We start from the raw sequence: 12,011 nt of genomic DNA on the forward strand, positions 1-12,011 counted from the left end.
GACTTAAACTAGATTAAGCCCTACAAAAATCGTAGCTTTCAGCAACAAGCAGCAAACCTTACAGAAGCCTACAAAATTAAAATGAATGAATTAATTAATTTATTAACTACTTTTATTTAATACTTGTTAGTAACTTACTGTACTATCACATAAGTTCTAAGATTATGTGCATGAAAGCATCTGTCTCATTTCACTCTCTACCAGAAGTCATAAACTTATCTGGTACAATATTTTGTGAAAATCCCAAGATACCACTCTAGAGGCAGATATGATTCACCTGCTCCCATCCCCCAGGAAATAACAGCCACGATCACGGCAAGGTGATTGCCATAACTCTTTATGAGATTAAAAAAAAAAAAAAAAAAAAAAGAAAAAAAAAAAAAAAAGAAAAACCAAACCAAACAATAAAAATACCTGAGTAAGCTAAAATTAAATGGGAATTCAGGTAGCTGAACAGCTAAGCTACCTACAATTGTAAAACTTGCCAAGAATTGAGTAGGTGTTACCAAGCAACAACTTTGTGATTCATCTCAAGGATGGTGTCTTACCAAACCACTTACTAAGCTGCTGAAGATTTGGTTTAGTGATGAAGAAAATGACATCACATCTTAAAAAAAAATAACAGCGCTACACGTGTGATACTGCTCCTAATATTGATAACATAAACTATTAGGCCCAACTATAGCCATTCAGTACAATATGGTATAAACTTTTGGGGACATTGGCATTAAAGGCTTCTACATCACATTATGCTTAGCTCTGCAGTAATGAACACAAAGACTTTGAGGCAGATACGTAAAATGAAGAGATGAAATTTTAAGTAAGGCAGAAATGATTTTCATGCAACCTGTAGCTAGAATATAAAATCCTCCTTGAATTTGTATATAATTGCTCTCACAGTCAATCATGCTGTGTTACTTACAGTATCCTAAGGGAAAATGAAAATAAACACTAATAAATGAAATTGTCTCTAAGTGGAATGATCTAAAGTTTTCTACAGAAGCTGAGTTCCATGAAATGTGCATGAAAATGATACATTTTTCTTGAAAATACAAAGTCATATGAAACAATAAACACATCTAAATTAAAAATATAAGTTTAAATTGTAAATATCATAGAAATATTAACACAAACTGTTGAGGCAAAGAAATAAAGTATTTTGTGATAAACAAGAACATTAAAACTTTTCTTTTGCTTTTAAATGAAAATTTTGATTTATTTATACTTTAGCAAAAATTGCTCTGTCTTTATATGAGAATAATCAATTTAATATATATAAATATAAATATAATAAATTTTATTTTCTTTGAAAGTACTGCCTTAATCAACAATATCAGGCAAACCAAAAATATTTTCATCATTTAAAAATTAAAAGTGAGTTCCTCCTACACAGGTGCTATTCTTTTCATCACATTCTTTCAGTACACACTTCCAAATTGACAATTTTAAACATACTTGCTTTATACATACTGACATTGTATCTTAAAAGACTAAAGAAAATAACTAAGGCAAAATTATTATAACCAGAGCTTTAAAAAGTATTTACAGGGAAAAAATATCAATATTTTGAAAAGCTGTTTCTATACCTAACAAACAAGAATTAAATCTGATCTTAGCTTAAAGTATCCCACAGGAGGGCAATTAGTCAATTCACTATCACCAGTTGTTTACATCTACCACTACAAAGGAAAAATGCAAAATTTAGAAGTGATTTTCAAAGTTATTCTTTATAGTGATTCTATTTATTTTTTAAATTCTCAAATAAAATCTACTTTGTTACAAGAAATCACACAATCATGTCTATATTTTCTCCAGAAGCATTACTTAAAATTAAACCAAAATTTACCAACTATCCAAAACTGTATTTGAATGAAAATAATTTGGTGAATAGTTATGCATTTCAGCTAGCATTTCAGACTTCATATGGTGGGGAAGGGCATAAGTCCCCCATTTATTTGTTCACTGAAGTTCAAATACAGCAAAACAATAACTATTATAACATGAGACAAGAGGACCTCAGTTGTGTTTTATCTCATTTGTATACAGTTTTAATAGTTCTAGTTGTCAGAGAATAGTCACAAAACAGCTCTTTCACTCAAATATTTCATTCAAAGCTGGAATTTATTACTAATAACATGATATTAATTAATATTTTGATTATGCCATATAGGTCTCTATAGACCAAAACAAGGACAAAAAGGTCCTTTTTCCCACAAAACATAGCAATTGCAACTTTCTTCTTACCTTTTTTTTTTTTTTTTTTCCTACAGATTATTAGAACCTTGTTTACCCATTCTCCTAAGAAGGTCTTTTCTACTTCAAGGTTAAAACTAATAAAAAAAAAAAAAAAAAGAATCATAGAATTTTTACAAGTTCTTGATTGTCATATTCAGTTAAAATTACACTTCAGGTCTACAAATCAGAGTAAGAGACGAGCTAAATATTTAAGATGAACAGTGCTCAAAATACTGAGAGAATTTGACAAGACAATATGTTTTTATTTTGTTTTTTATTATTTTTATTTTAGGAAAAATTAACCCAAATTTAGTGAGGGGGTTGTATGAAATGACTCATTAATCTCAATGCAAGTCATAATAAGCAATAGTCAAAATGCCTACTCTATATAGTCTGAAAATGGATTAAATATCTTAAAAGAAGAAACAGACAATTTCGTCAGGCAGGGAATTCATCTCTTCACCTTGCAGAAAGATAATTGATTCTTTCAGGTCAATTTTGAGATACTTGGGCAGCAAGCAGTACAGAGAAATCCTCTGGTCTCTGTATTGTTACAGCATTTTATCTATCTATTGTCAGTTGATAATATTACAGAAACAGTCTCAGCTTCAGACAGTTTGCAAATGAGTTTCTCAAATCCTTCTTGACCACACTTATTTATTTATCTTTATTGTGCATTAGAAAGCAGGAGCTAATAGCAACACCCAGTAATACCAACAAAAGCCTACTGCTGCCTGTCCTCAGGTGCCCAATACCTGGTGCTTGTAACTCCCACCACGCTGATGCAGGTAGACAGAAAAGCAATTATCCTCACCCTTTATTCCCCACACATGCCTTTTTCTTCTCACATGAAAAAGAAAGGAAATGGCAAGAGAACGCAACCATAAAACACAAATTATCAGGATGAGAATGGATGATCTAATCAAATAGCTCCCATTTGTCATATTTTTTATTATAGATTTTATGTTAATGGTTCTATGGTAGTCTTACTTGTGTCATCCAGACAAATACGTGAAAAAAAAAAATTACATTAAATTCTAAGCACTTTGACTTCAGCCAAAAAGAACAAACAAACAAAAAAACAACAAAAAAAGCCCACTTCACCATGAGTCAAAATTTAAAGTCAATGCAACATCTCCTAATGGTTTTTATTGATCTTATTTTAGGTCTGCACTTCTGATTTTGAACAGTTCAGTGTGACAATAATGCAATGCCCCACCATGGAGAGAATCATTCTCACTTGTAATGTTTAGAGAAATCCTATAAAATTTTGGAAATGTTTTCTTGAATGGACAAATCAACACATTTCCAAACCTCTCTTACACAGCAACCTGCATAAGAGCAGTCACTTGCAGCCCCTTTTTATTGCTGCTTTCTCTTGTCAGCGGCAGCAGCAGGAGGTATGATTGCAGTTAGCATGCACACTCTGTCAGTAGCCTGATGTCCTCAACAAAGATAGAGTTTAATTAAGTAGTCTTCTCTTCTCTCTCTAATAGTGGCTACAAAAACTGTTTTGTCATCAAGTCTTGACAAGTTGAGTACAGCTTTTGCTTTAGAACAATTACGACATTTGATGTTTTAAATTAAAAATATTTTCTGTACATAAACAGAATATTTTTAACATCTCCTCTTCCCTCACCTCTCCTCCTAATGCTGCCAGGACAGATCTCTTCAGAAATTTTATAGATTTAAAATAAACAAGGTTACAAACTCATTAGAAACATGTTATAGCATTTACCTTTCATTTCAGACGTAGATAAACTTACAATGCTACAAACAATGGCAGGTATGCCCATAGTGTTTTAACACCATGAAAAATGAATCCCTTAGAATACACTGAAGTTTTAATTTTACATGAAACTCCTTGTCTTGCTTTTGGTGCAAAAGTTTAAGTCTTAAAACTACAGTTATATTTTAAAAATTATTTTTATTTTTTACCAGAGGGCTTTTTGTTGGTTTTGTTTGTTGTTTGTTTGTTTGTTTCAGCCTGGCATAATTTACCTACTCCCTCTCTTGAGTAAATAGCCTCAGTATATTTGAGCCGGCAGACAAATGCTTAATGGTTGCTTAATCTCATTCTTATGGAGAATAACCTACACTAACCAGTTAATTACCAGTCTGTCACAAGTTAGTCAATGAGTCACATGAAAATGTATTTAGAGTATTTAGCAGTGTTTATAGGTAAATTGTGCTCATATTGCATAGCATAAAACTCATGTTAACTGGTAGCTCCATGTCTGTCACATTTTACTTGCACTTTATAATTTGTATTTCCCTCTTGCAGTTTTTACTTTTGGATAGTTAAGTACTAAAAATACCACTCACGCTGGTCCAGAATAAACCAGCCACCTTTTTTGGCTCTCTGATGATCCAATAGTCACTTGCCTATCATTTTTTTATTTTATTTTATTTTTTTTTTCTCTCTGACACAGTCTGCATTTGTTAAGAATCTTCTCTCTCCTGTTATACTTGATTTGAAATATTAAAAACACTTCTAAGCTTTTTTAGGATTAAAAACAAACAAAACCACAACCGTATCTAACCTGTTTTAGGATTAAAACAACAACAACAAAAAACAACCAAACAACAACAACAACCAATAAAACAAAGCAACAACAACAACTAATGAAACAAAGAGCAACACACAGATTTCTTGGGAAGTTGTGAAGCACAGTGCCCACCTGAAACACAGGCATGTCTCACCCCCTCTACACCGACCTACCAACTCGAGTACTCGAGGCCCAGGATGTGTAAAAGGCCACTGCTTGTCACCTTCTTACAAAAGAATTCTGACAGTACTGTTGTGTGGAGTTTTGGACTGGGATTTCTTGCAGTTTCTCCTGCTGAAGCCATTCTATATCGTAAATTAACTGCCCACCACAGGAGGCATTAGAGTCTATGTGCTAGATCATAGCTGAAGGCAGCCTCTAGCCCTTCATTGACATCTGTGCATAAACTCCTTAATGTTTCATATTAATGTATGAAGATCATATAAAATTTTAAAATGTGTCAGTACTACTCAGTAATTTAGAAACATTTTCCAACAGGTAATTCAGCTACAGAAGGAGGGACCAAATCTAATGTAAAATAATGTTTCATTACTTTTTGATTCTCATTTGAAGTATCCCTGTTCCTGTTGAAACACTTTTCCCAGTATCAAAAAGTTGTCTTTGCAAGCATATTGTTGATATTTTAATTCCAGCAGCACTGAGAAGCAAAGGTACAGTCAATACAGAGAACTACATCATACTCCTTTCTTTTTGTTTTTGGTGCAAAACCTGCTGTTTCCCAGCACACAGAAAAGAATGTGCTCTTTAAGGATCTTTTGATCCTTACACAATCACAAAAGAAGGCTTCTTCAAACAAGTATCCAACCAATGAAGAGTTCAAAATGCAAAATTTTGTTCTTCGTTTAACAATGATAAAAACTTAAATGCTCATCTAAAACCCCCCATGTCTGCCCGCCCCCCATGTTCATTCTGAATATTAAACTCAACTGTTTGTGATACAGCTCTTGCATTCAAAAGCCTTACACGCTCCCAACTTCTTTATAACTGCAACTGTCCTGTCAGTCTCTAAGTGTTTCCAATGTTTTGATCTTTTGTTTGCTTGTTAGTTTTGTTTTACTTTCCATCTCTGATTCTAGTGTTAATGATTTCAATATCTCATAATACACAACAGCCAACTAAAGCTTAATTAAAATATTTAAAGAAAAATGTCTTTTAAAGAAAATTTTGGCTCTGTTCAGAACGGAAAGGAAAAGGATATAATGTGAACTCAGAAAAGCAATAGTTTCCATTATTCCCTGTTCCCATAAGTAATAATAGTACTTATCCTGAAATTCTTTGCCATGTGGTTTTATGTGAGCAAATGTGATTGTCAATAGAACTACAGCAACTTGACTTCTTGCTGGGATAATTTTTATCTGTTCAAATTCACAAGGTGATCGGATTTAATACACTCGTCTATCGCATAATTATTAACAGTCTCATTTACCAGCCTTTTTTTTTTTTTTTTTTTTTTTTAAGGATGGGAAGGGAAGAGGTTTAGGTTGTTAAGAGAACACACGGTTTCCAAATAAATATTCTGGACAGATCATGTTTAATTTTAGTAACTTTATTTAATAATTTGCATTTATCTTCCTACTGGACTATATTGTACATTTCCAATATTTTTGATCTTGCAACATATGACTTTATTTTCTGCCTAAATACTGTCTTCTACTGTTGATCCATGTTTCTTCTATTACACTAAATTTCAAAAACCTCTCATTTCTCATTATCTAAAATACCTGATGATATGTTACTCAGTTAACACTAATAACATTTAAATGGAATTAACAGTTACCTAACAGGCATCACCTTCCACTGACTCTAAAAATTATCTTTGTGAGTATAGCACAGCTATACTCATGCTCTCAAAGTTTACTTTGAAATGGTAATAAGAAAATTCTATTGTCTAAGTTCTATTTTACACCAGCTTTGCTATTGTATTTTTTATTTAACCTTTTAATTTTATATAAGACAAAAAATATCAAGTTTTATGAATCATCTTGTCTGGAAAAACATTTTCTACTATTTTGTTTAGGATGCATTTTTATAGTTGAACATCTTAGTTCTACCTAGTGTTTTCTTCTTTCTAACTTCTGACAATAAAACATTATACAAAATATTGCTCAGCATTCCTCTTGAAAACAAAAACATTAAACAATGGATACTGGGTTTAAGTAATTTTGTGTCCTCATTTTTGCAATGGGCTCCACTTTGGTAAACCTCCCATAAAAACGCCCCATGATGAAAAAAAAAACAAACCTTATTTTAGTCACAATCAGAAAATATCAAGGCACCACAATGTGACAGATTCTATTCCCATTTAATTTATGTATAAAAGTTGACTTATGTGTTGCACTTTAAATCAGTGCCTAAGTGGATTTTAAGAATGAGATTTTTCTGAAGATGTCAGTACACACTGTAAGCACAATAGGATGGACATAAATGATCTTTTCATCTTTAGATATATGTCAGGCAGCACCTAACTTGCCAAAGAATGAGTATGATTCTCCCTTTCCTAAATATTTCATAGTTTTAGAATGAACTGTTTAAACATCACATTTATTTTTACATCTTGATTATTGGTCTCCTTGCATGCTGCATCACAAAGCAATGAAATATTTGAAATCAGTCCGTATCTCTTTGACAAACTGACTTAGAGTTAAATTTGGAAATAAATAGTCTATTGAAAAAGTATTCCAAATTATCATGGTTATGCTCAATGAAAAGAGGATAGCTTTATAATTTGCATTCTGAACAACATTCCATTTTCTATTGTTACATGGAGGAAACTCCTTCAATAATACCAAGTGGCAGGGGTCCTTAACTTGTTATTAACTTCATTTAATTCTTGCTAGAATACACAAAAGCACATAAAATGAAGCAGTATATTCCCTCTGCTTAGATATGCAATATCACTTCTGCATTGTGCACCTCAAGAACAGACTGTATTCTATTTACTTTTAGTTTCTTGCCAATAGCACAAAACATCGAAAGAAGGCACATCACTTCTGAGAAATTTTACATTTTTTTTTCTACTGACTAGCCTAAAAAGTGCAGGCAAACAGATAAATTACACTGCCAATAACTGGCACAAAAGAGATTTTATCTGGTTACAAGCAATAGCTAGGATTTGCAATGTATGTCACCGACTCATTGCAGAGCAAAGAGCCTCATTTTTCTTTGGTAACAGAACAACATACAAGGCTTTCCAGGTTTCAGATGTAGCAGTTTCCCAATATCCTTTAGTGCAGCATTCTCAGTTTCTACTGCCACCACCACAAACAGATGCATTACAACACTTTATAAAATTACAAAAAAAATCACAAGTTTTTATTTCCATTTTAGTTGGCTTGAGTGGACTGAGCTTACATTAGTGCAAATTTAAAGACACCCATCAGACAGCCAACATCAACACAACTCTGCGTTCTTTTTCATCGAAGTTGACATTTCAGTACACAAATGTAAACTCCTGGTTAATAAAACAATAAAAGCATTAATTTGTGACCAAATGCAAACAAACCTATTTAATACTTGAAAGGAAAATCACTCAAAAGGAGATGAATAATTACCAAGGAATTTGATTAATTAATTAAGTTTTAATTTTATGTTTAACAATGTATAAACTACAGTGATTAGTTGCTTATGTCTGACAGAATTTACTATAAAAATATTGATCAGTAAACTATGAAATTTCAAAAAAAGTTAAAATTTTCCTTCATTGAATATGTTTGTTGTTGTTGTTGTTGTTGTTATTTAATTGTTATCCTTTAACATAAATCCTCGGTGCCAAACCACATAACTCACCAACATTATCTGAAGATATTTGTAATAAAATACCAACAAAATGTGATCTATTAAATGCAAACTACATTTTAGTCCTCTTCATGAACAAGTAATATTACTGGAGGTATAAATAGGACTCTAAAGATATGAGGTCAGGGTTAAAGGATAATTAATTATCCAATGTGGAATGGATAATACCATTGCGAAAGGAGAACAAATGCATTTCTATACTTGTTACTGGCTAGAAACTTTCTTTATTGTTTAAAATGTTGTATAAAGTAAGATTACAAAGGTCCTACAAGGCAAGCTGAAGTTTGCACTGTTAATATTAATAAAATACATTAAATATTTAGGAAAAAAAATGTGTGTAGGAAAGCATGAATACTCTGGAATTAATTCACACAAAAACTCTATGAAATAATTATCATTATACATATATCATCATACATACAGTACAATTAATAATTATTTAGTATTTTTAAAACATTCCCTTGTTCTTTCACAAAGTGTTACCATTTTCAGTTTAAACTTTGAACAGCAAGGAACACATTAATACTCAAGAAATGTCATGAGTTATAGGAAACAGAACTCCTTGAAACAGAAAAATGGCAAGCTATACTAAGCATTTCAGTTGTTCTTTACTTTTTGCAGTGTAACTAAGAGTTGTCTTGGACTTCTAATTAACAAGGGACCTGCTGAAGAAATAGTAGACATTTTCCTATACTTTATAGTACAAGCGCTTGTACAGTTGCGAGAATGCAGTGAGATAGAAAGACAAAAAGGAAAGAAATACATTGCTGTTTTGGTTTTCTGAGATTAAGTTTTCCCCAGAACCTCCCTGTGAGAAACACAAGAATCCTGGTTAGCCTATAGACTGAAAGACCTCTATGGCGTTAAACACAATTGGTAGTCTTAAGAGAAGCATCTTGGAAAACTGATCTTCAGCTACTTTAGCATTACAGATTTACTTCTTCTATAATCATCATTATGAATCAGTGCCTCTTTACTGGAGGTAATTCCTTTTTTTTTTTTTTTTTTTTTTGAGTGCAAGATTAACTTGGGCCATGACTTCAAGGATTTTTGTTGTTTGTTTGTTTGTTTTGTCTTCCCCCATCTGTGCTACTATGAAAGTTAGGAACATACAGAAAGAAAAGACTCCAGGAGCTTGGCTTTAAGGAAATCACTAAATTTTGACACTGATATGGGACAGATCACTCATCAAGCCCTTTTTTTGAGGGATCTTGGCGCAAACATTGTCACCTTGCTTCTTCTGAACTACTTTTGCTCCAAGCCTCACTTTAGCAAGAACAACATCAATACAAGCAGCAAACTCCTTTGATGCTTTGAAGTTGAGGCTTCTAGAGAAAAACAATCAAGCATTTGTCCTACCATGATTACTCTGGTTCTCTGGCTATTTAATCCATAAGATTTAAGTACTATCCAGAAAATAAGCAGAACTATACTTGGAACATCTACTGGAAAATGAGCAGATACAGTTCAGGTCAAATAGATTGTTCACTAAGAAGGAATAAATCCTCTGATTCTAAGTCTTTTGATGATTCTCAAAAGACTGAAAAGGTCTGTTGGGTTTTGGAAGAACTCAGAGCTGGTTAACATTTTGGTGGATGCTCCAAAACACCTCAGAAAACATTGAAAGGGTTTTCAATCTCTAAAACTAAAGTTGGTTAGAACATGAACCAGAAAAAAAAGTAGTTTTTGAAAAAATAATCTGAGAGTAAAATAAATAAATAAATAAAAACCAACACAACACTAAGGTCTCCAAAACAAATCTCCCATCCTGTGTAGTGCATTCTTGCTGTGACCTCATAACCTGCTTTTTAATTTTTCTTTGCTTCCAGTATGTCATTGACTACTTGTACCTTTCTTAAGTCTATCAAGTATCTGTACTTGCCCTTTTTCTTACATCATGTCTTTCACTTCCTACCTGCTGTATTCAGCAATCCAGCATCTTCTTCCACCTGTGTATCTTCAGATGTTCTAAGCAGTCAGAAGGACAAAAGACTACCCTCCTTCCTGTTGCCCAACCAAATCTTAACCTTAATAACAAAACATGATTGTAAACTCAAGCAATAAACAAATATGCCATCATTCACATACATCTTCCTTCAGAAATGTATAGAAACAATAAGATTATCTTTAGGCTAACAATACTTTTAACCAGAGATACAAACTTCACCTTGTAGCTACCAGGGAAGTAATACACAGTCTGTAATTTCTGGATTTTTTTTCTGTATACACAGAAACAAAGCAACCAGCAACTTATCAATGCATTTTGTAGAGCAGTGACTCAGAATGAAGACGCATGGCAGTTCCAAATGTATATATTATTCTAAGATTTGTAATATACAACTGGCAAAAACAAAAACAAAACTAAAACATATTCCTCAAGTCTCTGTCCTCAAGAGCCACAACACTTCTATGAAGATGGTTCCCCCTTCACTATCTTCTTGGTCAAAACTAGTTACACCAGCACCATTAACTGTCAAGGTTGACATCAAGTCTCTTAATTATGGATGACCTAAGGAAGGTACTAAACAAAGCAAATTCCATGACTTGTAGTCGGTGCCTTCCAAACACAAAACAAGTGAGAATCCTCTGCTCAGGTATGGGTGTCTGAACTATTTATCCTCAACTCCATCATAGTGATAGGGAGAAATGGGCAGCTCAAGGCATGTTTTCCCTCATTTCTAAAGGAAAGGTCAACAATGCATCAAATGAATTAAATGCAGGAGAGCCTACTTGTCTACCCAAAAATAGGTATAATGCAGTATTTAGCCCTGTTCATCCCCTAGAGACACTGAAGTTCTCAAGTCTTTGGATGAGCCTTCCCTCCCTAGGACAACTCCAGTCCCAGACTATTCGCTTTGAACTGGACTTATGGTATAACCCAAATAGACCCTCTCAGCTTCTTATTTTGTGTCAGGAGTCCCACCTACACTACAAAAATGCTACCATATGGGCACAATTAAATTTAGTTTGCTTAGCACCCTAATCTGGCAGCTGTTGATGTTTCTCACTACAGGGTTTCCATTCCACTCCTTACTTAGAAACTTGTCCTGTAAACTCCCTTACAAAACACACATATTCAACTAGCATGTTTTAAACAGAAATCAAGAACAGTTTTATTCTCTCGATTCATTAGTACTGCAGCAATGTCCTGTTAATTCCAGCAAAGACTGAGATGCTACTGTGCCAGGCAGTACTCAGAAGGGTGAACAGGTATGCTTAGAAAGAACAAATTAGACCCTTTTCTGAATATTAATATTAAACTCTCTTTAAATCTCTTATGCGTCCTGAACATTTGTTATACTGACAACTTAAATGTTATTTGAAGCTGAAAGATTAGAGATTGAAAAGCAGGAAACCCAACCCCAGAATTTCCACAGCAATTTTTGTCCATGCCTGGTGACACTCCAGTGA

General features: G+C 33.2%; 1 protein-coding gene across 7 annotated transcripts in view; it reads right to left on the bottom strand.

The window, feature by feature from the left end:
- Positions 1–12,011, bottom strand: part of FGF14 (fibroblast growth factor 14) — a 410,976-nt gene that overhangs the window by 106,169 nt on the left and 292,796 nt on the right. The gene's annotated exons all lie outside the window — the stretch shown is intronic.

Source organism: Aythya ferina (assembly GCF_964211825.1).
Source record: "Aythya ferina genome assembly, chromosome: 1".
Taxonomy (NCBI): Eukaryota; Metazoa; Chordata; class Aves; order Anseriformes; family Anatidae; genus Aythya; species Aythya ferina.